This window comes from Pseudorasbora parva, chromosome 1 (genome assembly GCF_024679245.1).
Source record: "Pseudorasbora parva isolate DD20220531a chromosome 1, ASM2467924v1, whole genome shotgun sequence".
Lineage (NCBI taxonomy): Eukaryota > Metazoa > Chordata > Actinopteri > Cypriniformes > Gobionidae > Pseudorasbora > Pseudorasbora parva.
The window spans coordinates 58,600,311-58,611,388 of record NC_090172.1 but is presented as its reverse complement, the minus strand read 5'-3'; the positions used below and the strand labels follow the sequence as shown (position 1 = coordinate 58,611,388).

Sequence of the window (11,078 nt, the reverse complement as noted above, 5' to 3'; positions counted from 1 at the left end):
AAACCACCATGCTTTGATTTGTTCAAAGATAATATTTGCCCAAAGACAAAGAGCCATTCATTGTCTCAGAGCCATGAGGTTGTGGACAGTAAAGAGTTAATGCGCGTGCGGAATGAGCGCTGGTCTTCCGGTCACCGTTACTACAACGCTCTCATTCAAACACACAGTTGCTACCGTGTAATAAAGAGTGTAATTTCTTTCAGTCACGGCCAACACTTAACTTTAAAGTAGTCATGAGTTAACCATGTGGATAACACAATGATTAAACAACTGGAAAAAGAGATGTAACGTTACTGACTCACCTTTAGTAGTAAAACTCGTTCGGCTTGCGTCTCCACTAGTGCTCCCAAAAGTTAGACGGGATCTGTTGGAGAACAAACGAGGACATCTTTTAGCTTTCCTTACATCTGGTTCGAGAAGGAAACTGGAGAGGTGTCAGTGTGAGAAATGATTTAATTATGAGTGATCACCTATAAAGAGGCTTGAGTTACAGGCGGAGCTTTTGTTATAAGCGCTGAGGGAATAAAATGCAGAAGCGTCGCGTCGACGCTGTCTCGGAACAAAAACAAACGGCTAAAACACGACCGTGGGGCTAAAAATCCTGTCAGTACCGGTGAATGTCCCGAATGCAGTTTATCCGTGACTTCTCTTTGGCGTGTAGAGGAGAATATAACGTTACCAGTCCGACCCGGCTGAATAACAACAATGATACTCCGCAAAAAAACGTTGGTTTTAAAAAAATCCTTCGGTTTAGACGCATGAAAGTCTGTTGTGTCTCTCCGCAGAGGGTGTGTTGCTGATATTTAATGATGTTGTTGGGCAAGTCTTCCCTCTCTGTAGCGAGCACAGAGCTGTGTCTGTGAGTTAAGGCAGGGATCGAGTTGCGCTCAACGCGCTGGGTTTTTTAAAGGGACAAAACGGCAGCTCCGGCTGTGTGAGAGCGTAACCCACGCGCACGCGCACGTCCTCGTCCTCAGGCTTCTGACGTCAGCGCACGGCCCCGGAATTCCCTGACAGCGCAAACCGGCGCGTCTCCGCCTGCTGCCTAATTTAAGGCGGACTCGTGACCGTCCTACTCTCACGGCCACTCGGGACAGCAGTTCCGCCTCCCAACTATTAATAAAGCTCAGCACGATAATCACGCCTCATCAGTCATACAAAAATAATCGACAGAAATGTTTTAGCCAAGACTCGCTCTCCTCCATTCATGTAACGTCATAAAGCACTTAACACCATATATGGCAGTAGGACGCGCTATTCAGTGGATAATAAAAACCTAAATAACAACAATAATATTTATTAGTATACATTTTTTTGCTATTGTAATATGTTGATATACATTTTATGCCATGTAAATAATAATAACAATAATAATTATGATAATTATTATTTGTTTATTTTATATTCTGTCAATTAAATTATTATTATTGTTGTTATAAATTATTATTTTATTTATAATGTTTATTTAAACGTTATGCCATGTAAATAACAAAAATAAAAACAATTATAACATTATTGTTACTATTATTTTAGTATGACATAATTAAAACCAACAGATTGCAATAATTGCATTATTATTCTTTTTTGTTATTTTCTTTATTGTTTTGTATTCTTTTCTTCTTATATTTAATAATGTAATTTATTCTTATTTTTTTATTTACATGGCACACAATTAAAATCAATATATTACAATGGCAAATAATAATAATTTATAATAATAAATATTAGTATATAAAATAAAAATATTATTATATAAAATAATTCTTATTTTATAAGAATTATAACAATTTTATGCCATGTAAATAATAATAATGACGATAATAATAATTATTAGTTTATTTTCTATTCTGTCCATTTAAATGTTATGCCATGTAAATAACATTAATAATAATAATAATAATAATAATAATAATAAGGATAATAATTAGTTGATTTTATGTTCTGTCAATTAAAATTTTATGCCATGTAAATAACAACAACAAAAAAATATTACATTATCATCATTGTTACTATTATTATTATGACAAAATTAAAAGCAACAGATTGCAAAAAATAAAATAAAAAATGTATAGACTAAAATAATTTATAACAACAACAAAAATAATAATTATGAATAATTATTATTTGCTATTGTAATATATTGATGAATCCAATTGAAAATCCAATTTCTAGCGACTGATCATATCTACATTTTACAGTTGGCCAAATTGAAATTTTGTGAATTGATGCGATTTAATTCACAAAAATTCAATTCGGCCAACTGAAAAATTTAGATGTGATCAGTCGCTAGAACATTTTCAATTGGAGACCTGAATTTTTTTTTTACAGTGTATATTATAACTGATTTTTAATAATAATTTTATATTCTGCCCATTTAAATATTATGCCATGTAAATAATAAAAATAACAATTATAATTACTATTATTTGCTTTGTAATATGTTAATTTCAATTTATGCCATGTAAATAATAATAATAATGATGATTATGATGATAATAATAATAATACGTATTAGTTGATTTTCCAATCGCTCAATTTAATTCCACAGACCTGTCGATCTGCCATGTAAATAATAAAATAATTATTTTTGTTACTATTATTACGACAAAATTTAAAGCAACAGATTTAAAAAAAGAAAAAGCTAAAAAAAAAAAAATTATAGACTAAATAGTATAGTCCACACGGAGACGGGTTCAGCTGAATACGTATACATTTTGTACCGTATCATCGTTTCGTCCACACATATCCGGCGTTTTAGAGGCATGAATCTGATATTTTTTGAAACCGGGTCCCAAAGCGGATAAATCTGAAAACGCCAATCTTCCGTTTTCGTGTGTACAGCGAATCCGTATATTTTCTGAAACGGTGATGTCATCACACTACGTCCAGCACGGTGAAAGAGGTAAGGGATACAACTACGGGCACTGGGCATGCGCACATCCATATCACCTCATTTAATTACCGTATCTGCATACCTGTAAGGGTATGTTTTGGGTTGGGGTAGGTGGAGGCGTTAATAAAACACTTTCCCCCATCTAGCGGATATTTTCCCCCATCTAGCGGTGAAAAGGTGTATGACCATCCAGTGAATAATAGTTTCTGTTCCTCTCAATTCCAATTTCGTTTTAACTCCTACAGTGGCCGATTTAGTTCAAGATTAACATGGCAATCCCCCTCTTCACATTCGACACGGTGCCATCGAGTGTTAAAACGCGAAAGGCGAAGCTTGAATTTATGGGTATGTCCCTCTTTGGCTAATGTACTTTCAAGATGGAGGGGCAACATGGCGACCGGCATTCAAACCCCTCACCCGTATGTATTTTCAACGGCATATTATAAACTTACGAGAATACTTTATCACTTGAAAGAAGTAAATATACATTAATGAGCACATATATTTTTGAAAGAACTAAGTGTTTTTAGCTAAGAATAAACTAAAAAAGTTACACAGTGTAGCTTTAAGTAGCAAATGTATTTATTTTGATTTTATTGTGAGATTTTGCCTCACCTCCGACCACTGCTATACCCCTTCTAGCCACAACTCTTCTTCTCCGTTTTTAGTGTATTTCTGTGGCAGAATTACAGCGCCACACACTGGCCTGGCATACAAACTACATAATTTTAGTCAGTTTAGGTAATCTCGTGTGGACGCAGATATTTCTTGAAACGAGGAAAAACAAAAGATCGGATTAGGAAAGCTCTGGCTTTGTGTGGACGGGGCCAAACATGAACTTGAATCTGATGTTCAGATGAACTAAAAACAATAGGGCAGCAACATTACAGGGTTTATTCAGGACATGATGAGACGAGAACTGTGCTGTAACTTTAAGAGCAGCAGAAATAGGACAGACGTAACAAACAGACCAAGAAGGGATGAGCTGAAAACAAAAAAAGAAAAGAAAAAGTGGGGGAGACTTTATTTCCTTCTTTTTTTTAAAGAAACTAATGCCATCTGCCATGCCAGGATGTTTCTTGACAGTGCGTGAGGACAGCATAGTATGTCCATTTAATAGCAAACAGACGTGTGTGTGATCAGCACGTTATATTTAGCAAGGTTACATCAGTGGCACAGAGACAAAACAGACCGGCCAAACCGCGGGAGTGTGTCACGGGAACCAGGCCTCTTGGACAGCAGCGGAAGGACATCTCTCTCTCTCACACACACACACACACACACACACACACACACACACACACACACACACACACACACACACACACACACACACACACACGCACACACACACACACACACACACACACACACACACACACACACACACACACACACACACACACACACACACACACACACACACACACACACAGGACGTAAGCTGCTCTGAGCATAACCCCTACCAAAAACAGCAGGCAAATGTCGACAACAGCAGATGTGCGAATACCTTCTTTGGTAAACAGTGAAGACATTATTTTCTTCTTCTATCATGCACAACCCTTATCACATTCACACCGCTGTATCTTTGCCATTTAAAATGGTGTGTGTGTGTGCGTGCGTGTCTCTCTCTCTCTCTCTCTCTCTCTCTCTCTCTCTCTCTCTGTGTGTGTGTGTGTGTCGATGGCCACATAATAGGATACACCAGACAGGAAGACGGGATATGACCAGGGTGTGACGCCCTGTGATCTCTCTCTCCCACCCACACACACACACACACACATTGTGCTCATTGGCCATTGCACTATAATACTGCTATATTACACTAGATTCCAAGAGATACGTGCATTTTTGGGCACTTTAATTTTGTAGATCCGATTGCTTGGCTCTGGCCTTATAATCAGGGAGGGGCAGATCTCAGTCCCCCGTTCTTTCTCACACGATAGCTAAATATAGCAGCGTTCCCACGAGCACAGCACAATCCTGAACACACACACACACACAGAACTGTCAGATGTGCAAGAGCAGAAATGAGTGGTGTGTGAGTGTGAGAACAGACAGCGGCCTTTAGACCAACACTCTGCTCCCACTTTGTGGGCTCCACACTGAGTCAGCATCGGGTGCGCGAGCTGTCACACACACACACACACACACACGGCTCATTCAGAGGGTTAACACTCACCTCTGCCTACAAGTGCCCACATCAACCCCACATACACACATGAATTATTACACTGAGTCCAAGCCAACTGATTTTGAAAGTGAATGCCCCAGACAAATAGTAGGGGGAACTGTAACCGCCCTCTGAGGACATGGGAGGAACAATGTATAATCATCAGTATTGCCCACTGCAGGGCCGTCACCATCATGGACATTGAGCGGGACAAGCGGCATTTTGTTTGTTGTTAGCATGACAAAATGTTTTAAAAGTTAAATTTTTAGGCTGCTCTGCCTCAGCAGTCTAATAGCGCTCACCAATGGCAAAATAATTGAGATGGCCAATCAAAGTCAAAGAAGGCGGACCCTTACTGTTCACAGACGACGAGAGTGAATTCCAACACAACGCTTTAGTTTTAACCTTACACTAAAACAAAGGATGTAGTGTCTGAGACGTCACCCGTAGGTTTCTGAAGAGCATTTAAAGCTCAAAGTGGGGGGAGCTCCATGATAACCACCATATCTGTATAGACCAAAACCCTTTTATATACTAGGCTGTAAATATATTTTTTTCTGCTGTAAAGTTGGGCACTTTAACATGGGATTCTAGTAGCCTGTCGATGAATTTCAATTTTGGCATGATATAAATGTTCAAGAATCGGCAGTAGTGTCCAGTGATCCAAACTACTTTTTTAACGTGACGAGACAAGACATTTTTTTTTTGCATTTTCTACATTTTAGGCATATTATTAAAGGGACAGTTCACCCAAAAATAAATTAGCCCAGGATTTACTGTATGAAAAATATCCATATTTAAAACTTTAAAAAGTTAAATATCTAGCTTACGCCAGATCGTAAAAAAGCGTTACTGTCGTCAGACATGGTGCAAGTACTTTAAACTGATAGAGGCGCCGTAAGTTGAATACGGAAGGCGATCTTTATAAAGCGAGACTTTACTTTATAAAGTCTTAAATATAAATATTTTTCATACACAAATGCATCGCTTCGCTTCAGAAGGCCTTTATTAACCCACGGAGCCGTGTGGAGCAGTTATATGATTGATAGATGCACTTTTATGGACTTCAAAAAATTGAGCAACAAGTCTCTGCTATTATAAAGCTGTCTGAAAGAAGAATGTCCATAACAACTAGAATGACTTGACAACTTTGTCAAAATACTTCACACGGATCCACAAAAAACGTCTAAAAACGCCGTATTCTGCTGTCTGGCCAGTAGTGGGCGATGTCACTTTGTAAAGAAACACTATAGACTATTGTTTTCAACAACTTGTACTTTGAAACCTGTTTTCAAAAGCGTTTTCAGGCTGCCAAAGAGCCGTTGTCGTGTAAATGAACGGCCAAAACACATTTTAGTTGAAAACGGTGCTGTGTAAACGCCCCTTAGTCAAATCTTTATAAGCTGTTCTGTTACCTGAGTTTTGCTTTATGTATTAAGAGTAATTTTGTGTTTGTTTTTATTAAAAAAAACTCCCACCATTAATTTCTGTTTTTATTGCGTCTCTTACTGACAATGTGATTGAACATTTACTCAACATTAAATACTGAACCTCATTTTTGCACATTCTGCTGATTTAAACGGGTCAGAAACACCAAGTTAATGTTATTTATCTAGCTGACAGATGAAGTATGAAAAAAGTATTAATGATGTGAAAATGAACGAATGATGTGATTCAATGAAAGTATTAAAAGAAACACCAAGAATGGATAAAATAATTGTGCATGGTTTGAATTTGTATCATGTTTAGGAATATAGCTGTCCTTCAATTACATGATAACTGCTTGATTTCTTTTATCACCACAAAATGTAAACTATATTATCGCCCAGCTCTAATCTGCTTGTCTGTAAGGCATTAAGATATTATAAACATTAACATTGAGATTTTCTGGAAAGCTTCATTGATTCAATGTGTATTGTGAAAAGAGCTTTAGAAATGAATTTAACTTGACGTTATATTTTTCAGCTGTTACAGAAAATGAAAAACCTATATTTAATTGTCATATTGCACATATATTATATTGCAAAGAAAACGTTTAATTTAATGATATTACATATATATATATATATAAATAACAAATCTACCCTACATGCAAATATTTCATGATTATTCGATTTGCCAGCAATATATATATATATTGCTGGCAAATCGAATAATCATGAAATATTTGCATGTAGGGTAGATAATATATTTATATTATATATAAATATTGTAAAAAACTTAAATATACACATGCATGTGTATTTATACATAATTATACACAGTACACACACACATAATATTATGTAAATACAAACTTTTATTTTGGATGAGAATTATCGCAATGTGCATAAATGTGTCATTTTTGTGGTGGAAATTGAATTTTTTTTTAACGAATTTCCCGACAAAGACAACAGAAGAAAAAAAAATCCTAACTGTCGAGTCCTGTAATTTACATTGGGACTGTTTTATTTGCTTTCACCTGTTCTCCTCCCTCTCTCTCTCTGTTTCTACCCAAGACTGTAGCTTGGGGGGAAACATTTTGAAGGCCCACTCAAACCCTTTCTCTCGAGTATGAAAATTAACAGTAATTTTTGGTCAGATAAAGTGGCTTTATTTGTTTATTGATGCCATAAAACAGAAGTGGTTAGGCCGCTTGACTTATGACCTTAATGTCAAAAGGTCGCACCCCTGCAGGTAGACAGCTGCTGAGTTTAACATAGCCCTGCAGAAACAACTGCAAAACGCAACACAATCACGCAATGAAACCAATTTCACTTAAAAAAATCCAAAAGCTGCGCAACTGCCTTAGCAAGTACTGTTATTACTACGAAAGAAACTGTCAGGATGAAAATTAAAACAGCGATCCGGTTAACAGCTGCCTTTAAAAATAAGCTGACTGATCACCAAGATAGTGACAGTGAGAGTCAGACTGAGATGAAATAAACAGATATCTTTTCTGGAACCAAACCCTGATAGCAAATCTCATAGCTAACATCTAACGCTTCATTTTAAATGTCACTCTGAACCCTGAAAGCTCAAAGGTCACAGTGAGGGGGAGTTTACAGTATTTAGATGAGAAAATGCCAGTGTCTATCTCTACTACCAAAGGCCAGAGGAATAATCTACTCTCTGAAGGTGAAGAGAGGATTCAGAGGATGAGGACAGACCTAACAAACATGAGAAAACGAATGTCCAGGAGGGACAGTGAGACACACGGACTCAAAGTGTTCTCGAGTCAAATGAGAAGACGGTGCTCAGAGAGCGTGAAAGTGAGAGACAGGCCGAGAGTAAGAGAGACAGAATGAAAGAGAGAGAGAGAGAGAGAGAGAGAGAGAGAGAGAGAGAGAGAGAGAGAGAGAGAGAGAGAGAGAGAGAGAGAGAGAGAGAGAGAGAAAACAGTCCCACAGCACAGTAAATAGTTTCAAGCTGGGTTTTCCATTGTCCATGCTCCACAAACCAGCTTCTTATCCTAAGGCCAATTGTTTTTAGCTTGTTTTCCAATTGTTTTCAATGGGGATTTTTTTTTACTGGTCGCAGAGTTGAAGAATGTCTTTCCATCCAAAGTTGTGAATTTAACAAGTGCGAAATTGCAAAATATAAAACATTTGCGAATAAAGCACCATTTCCATGCAGTCAGTCGAAGAGAACAAAATCGTCACTTCCTGATAAACTGGTGCTAAATATTAGCCTAACAAGCCAGACCCACATCAAGATGTTTGGTCTGGGAACACACCATTGAGGGCTCAATCCGAGAGGCGGGGTAAACGGTTGTCTTTTGTGGTCCCTCTGCACGAAATAGGATAGCGCTACAACCAACCAGAGCAATGAAGAAGGTGAAGAGGAGCTAGTTGACAGATTAAACGGTTGCCTCTCCGAAAACCCTTAAAACGTCTTCTTAAAACGAATGACTTCAGTGCCGTTCTTTGATCTTTTCTGTAAGAAAAGCTTAACTCCAAGTCTTCCAGAGTCGTGGCCAAAGCCGATTCTAAAGACCGCCGGCTTCTTTATTTTCAAGTAGCACGCAACTCTGCCGTCATTACGTTCAGCCCGCTCACCGACTCGATGCACGATGTGATTGGCTCGACCAGAGTTTGGTTTTTCCAGTTCAGAAGTCTATGGAGAGTTGCTAGACTACACTGGCTGCAAATTAGATTTGTTGCCGCTAGGGTGTGTCTAGATTTCTAGGCTAATATCAATAAGTAGGTGAAGCCGTTGTATATAATAATATAATAATTTTCTTCAGACCAACCCTCTACACACACCTTGGCAATAGAATCGGCATTGGCTAGTACATTTTTCACTTAAACTGATTTGCTGATCAAAACAGGAACGGTAGTAGATGAGCATAGATGAGAATGTCTGTGAGACGTGTGTGTTGCGTTCTTTAACTGTACGCTTGAAAACAAATGTGACACCAAACTCTTTCATGGAAGAAGAACGCAGTCATGTTTTCAACTGTGACAATGAGCACAGAGTCCTGCACGGGTCCATTTTTGGAGACCCGCCCCCGCCCGTACCCGCAAGGCTTAGCACCAGATCCGACCCGTGACCCGTGAAAATATCAAAATTAAATCCGTACCCGCCCAGACCCGTTAATATTTGGCCCGTTACCCGACCCGTGCCTGCGATAAATCACACACGCTAAAACAGTCAAATTAAAATGCTTTATTTTTCATCCTGCACCTCTCTCAACATCAACAGCGTCATGAATGGGCTAATGAAACAGGCAAAGGTGCCTTTAAAGACTCATTGTCAACAATTTCATATAGCTACTCCACTCACCAACTTTACTTTTACTTCATCCATTGCTACTCCTGCAACGCTCGCTCCATCTGCGCTACGAGAGATATCATTGCGATATCGTTGTGGTATGCGATATCGTTGTTGCGTGTATGTGTAATGGTAATTTGGACATAGAAATTGTAATAGCCTACAATATGTTCGATGGGGGAAGAAGGAGGCGGGAACCGGCGAACATTTAAAAGACTTCAACCAAACAAAACGAAAGTAACGTGGGCAGCCCCTCATGGACATCTGCCAAACGCGCACACATAATAAAAAGTAAACACAACTCAACGTCAAATACAGGTCTGGTGATCCCTCGTCCTTATATGCTTCCGAGCTCCCTCAGAGGACTCGAGACCGGTGTGGCTCGCAGGGGACGCTCATTCCTGGTCTCTCTCTCTCTCTCTCTTGTTCACTTTGCCACCGAAATGCTGCACATATTTTTCATCTGCCAATCCGCGCTACTACCCGCCCGCACAGAGTTAATTATCCGCCCGCATCCCCGCCCGTGAATTTTATAAATGTCACAATCCACCCGTTTTAGCCACTTCCCGCGGGTACCCGACCCGTTGCAGGACTCTGAGCGCTTACCAGGATCAACATTGGATTTTCAAAAGTATGTGAAGTTTGCGGCTCAATTGCTCAAATTTCTTGAATTACTAATTTATAGATGCATGCTGTTATCGTAGGGACATTGAATTTAAATGTCCACCTAAACACGACTTGGAACAGAACAAACTGTGATTGGCTGCTTTACATGTCGGTCATATGTCCTCTTGGTCCTTGACCAATGAAATCTGCGATAGAGTCTAGCCCTTCTGCCATCAGACTGAAGGTCTGGCTAGGCGAGACTAGATGAGCGGCAGCCAATGAGATTGTCGTTTACGCTTTAGCTCCGCCCAATATATCTTCTGCTTGTTCTAAAAAGCTGAATAATTCTAAATTAATTCTATAATTTTGACAGGAAAATACAACCTACAATATCGTTTACGTTAAGCATGTTGATTCTGTCTGGTATGTAAGACTCTCTCTCTGTGTGTCAAAAACAGTTGTGCGCCTTCACACTAGAGTTTATGGTATCTCAAATACATAATTAATTAAAATAGTACAGATCGCTTGAAGAGAAGCACAACTCTCAAGCGCTAAGTGTTCAGCGAGTGAAAATATACCTATGCTAAAGTTACACTTTGCATCAAACGCACACACTGGCTTAATGATAGACATTATTTAGTTGCCCAAAATGAA

The 11,078-nt window shown here is 38.7% G+C and overlaps 1 protein-coding gene across 5 annotated transcripts in view; it reads right to left on the bottom strand.

Annotated features, from left to right (window-relative positions):
• The window catches only part of kdm6ba (lysine (K)-specific demethylase 6B, a), a 125,431-nt gene that overhangs the window by 29,899 nt on the left and 84,454 nt on the right, over positions 1 to 11,078 (bottom strand). For 3 of the 5 annotated variants that reach the window (XM_067446659.1, XM_067446650.1, XM_067446670.1), the window contains one exon: positions 303 to 364. The gene's annotated coding sequence lies outside the window, so the exon portion shown is untranslated. Of the gene's footprint in view, positions 1 to 302; positions 365 to 470; positions 1,019 to 11,078 lie in introns of those variants that run through there. The other 2 variants (XM_067446640.1, XM_067446678.1) reach the window with 2 other exon arrangements.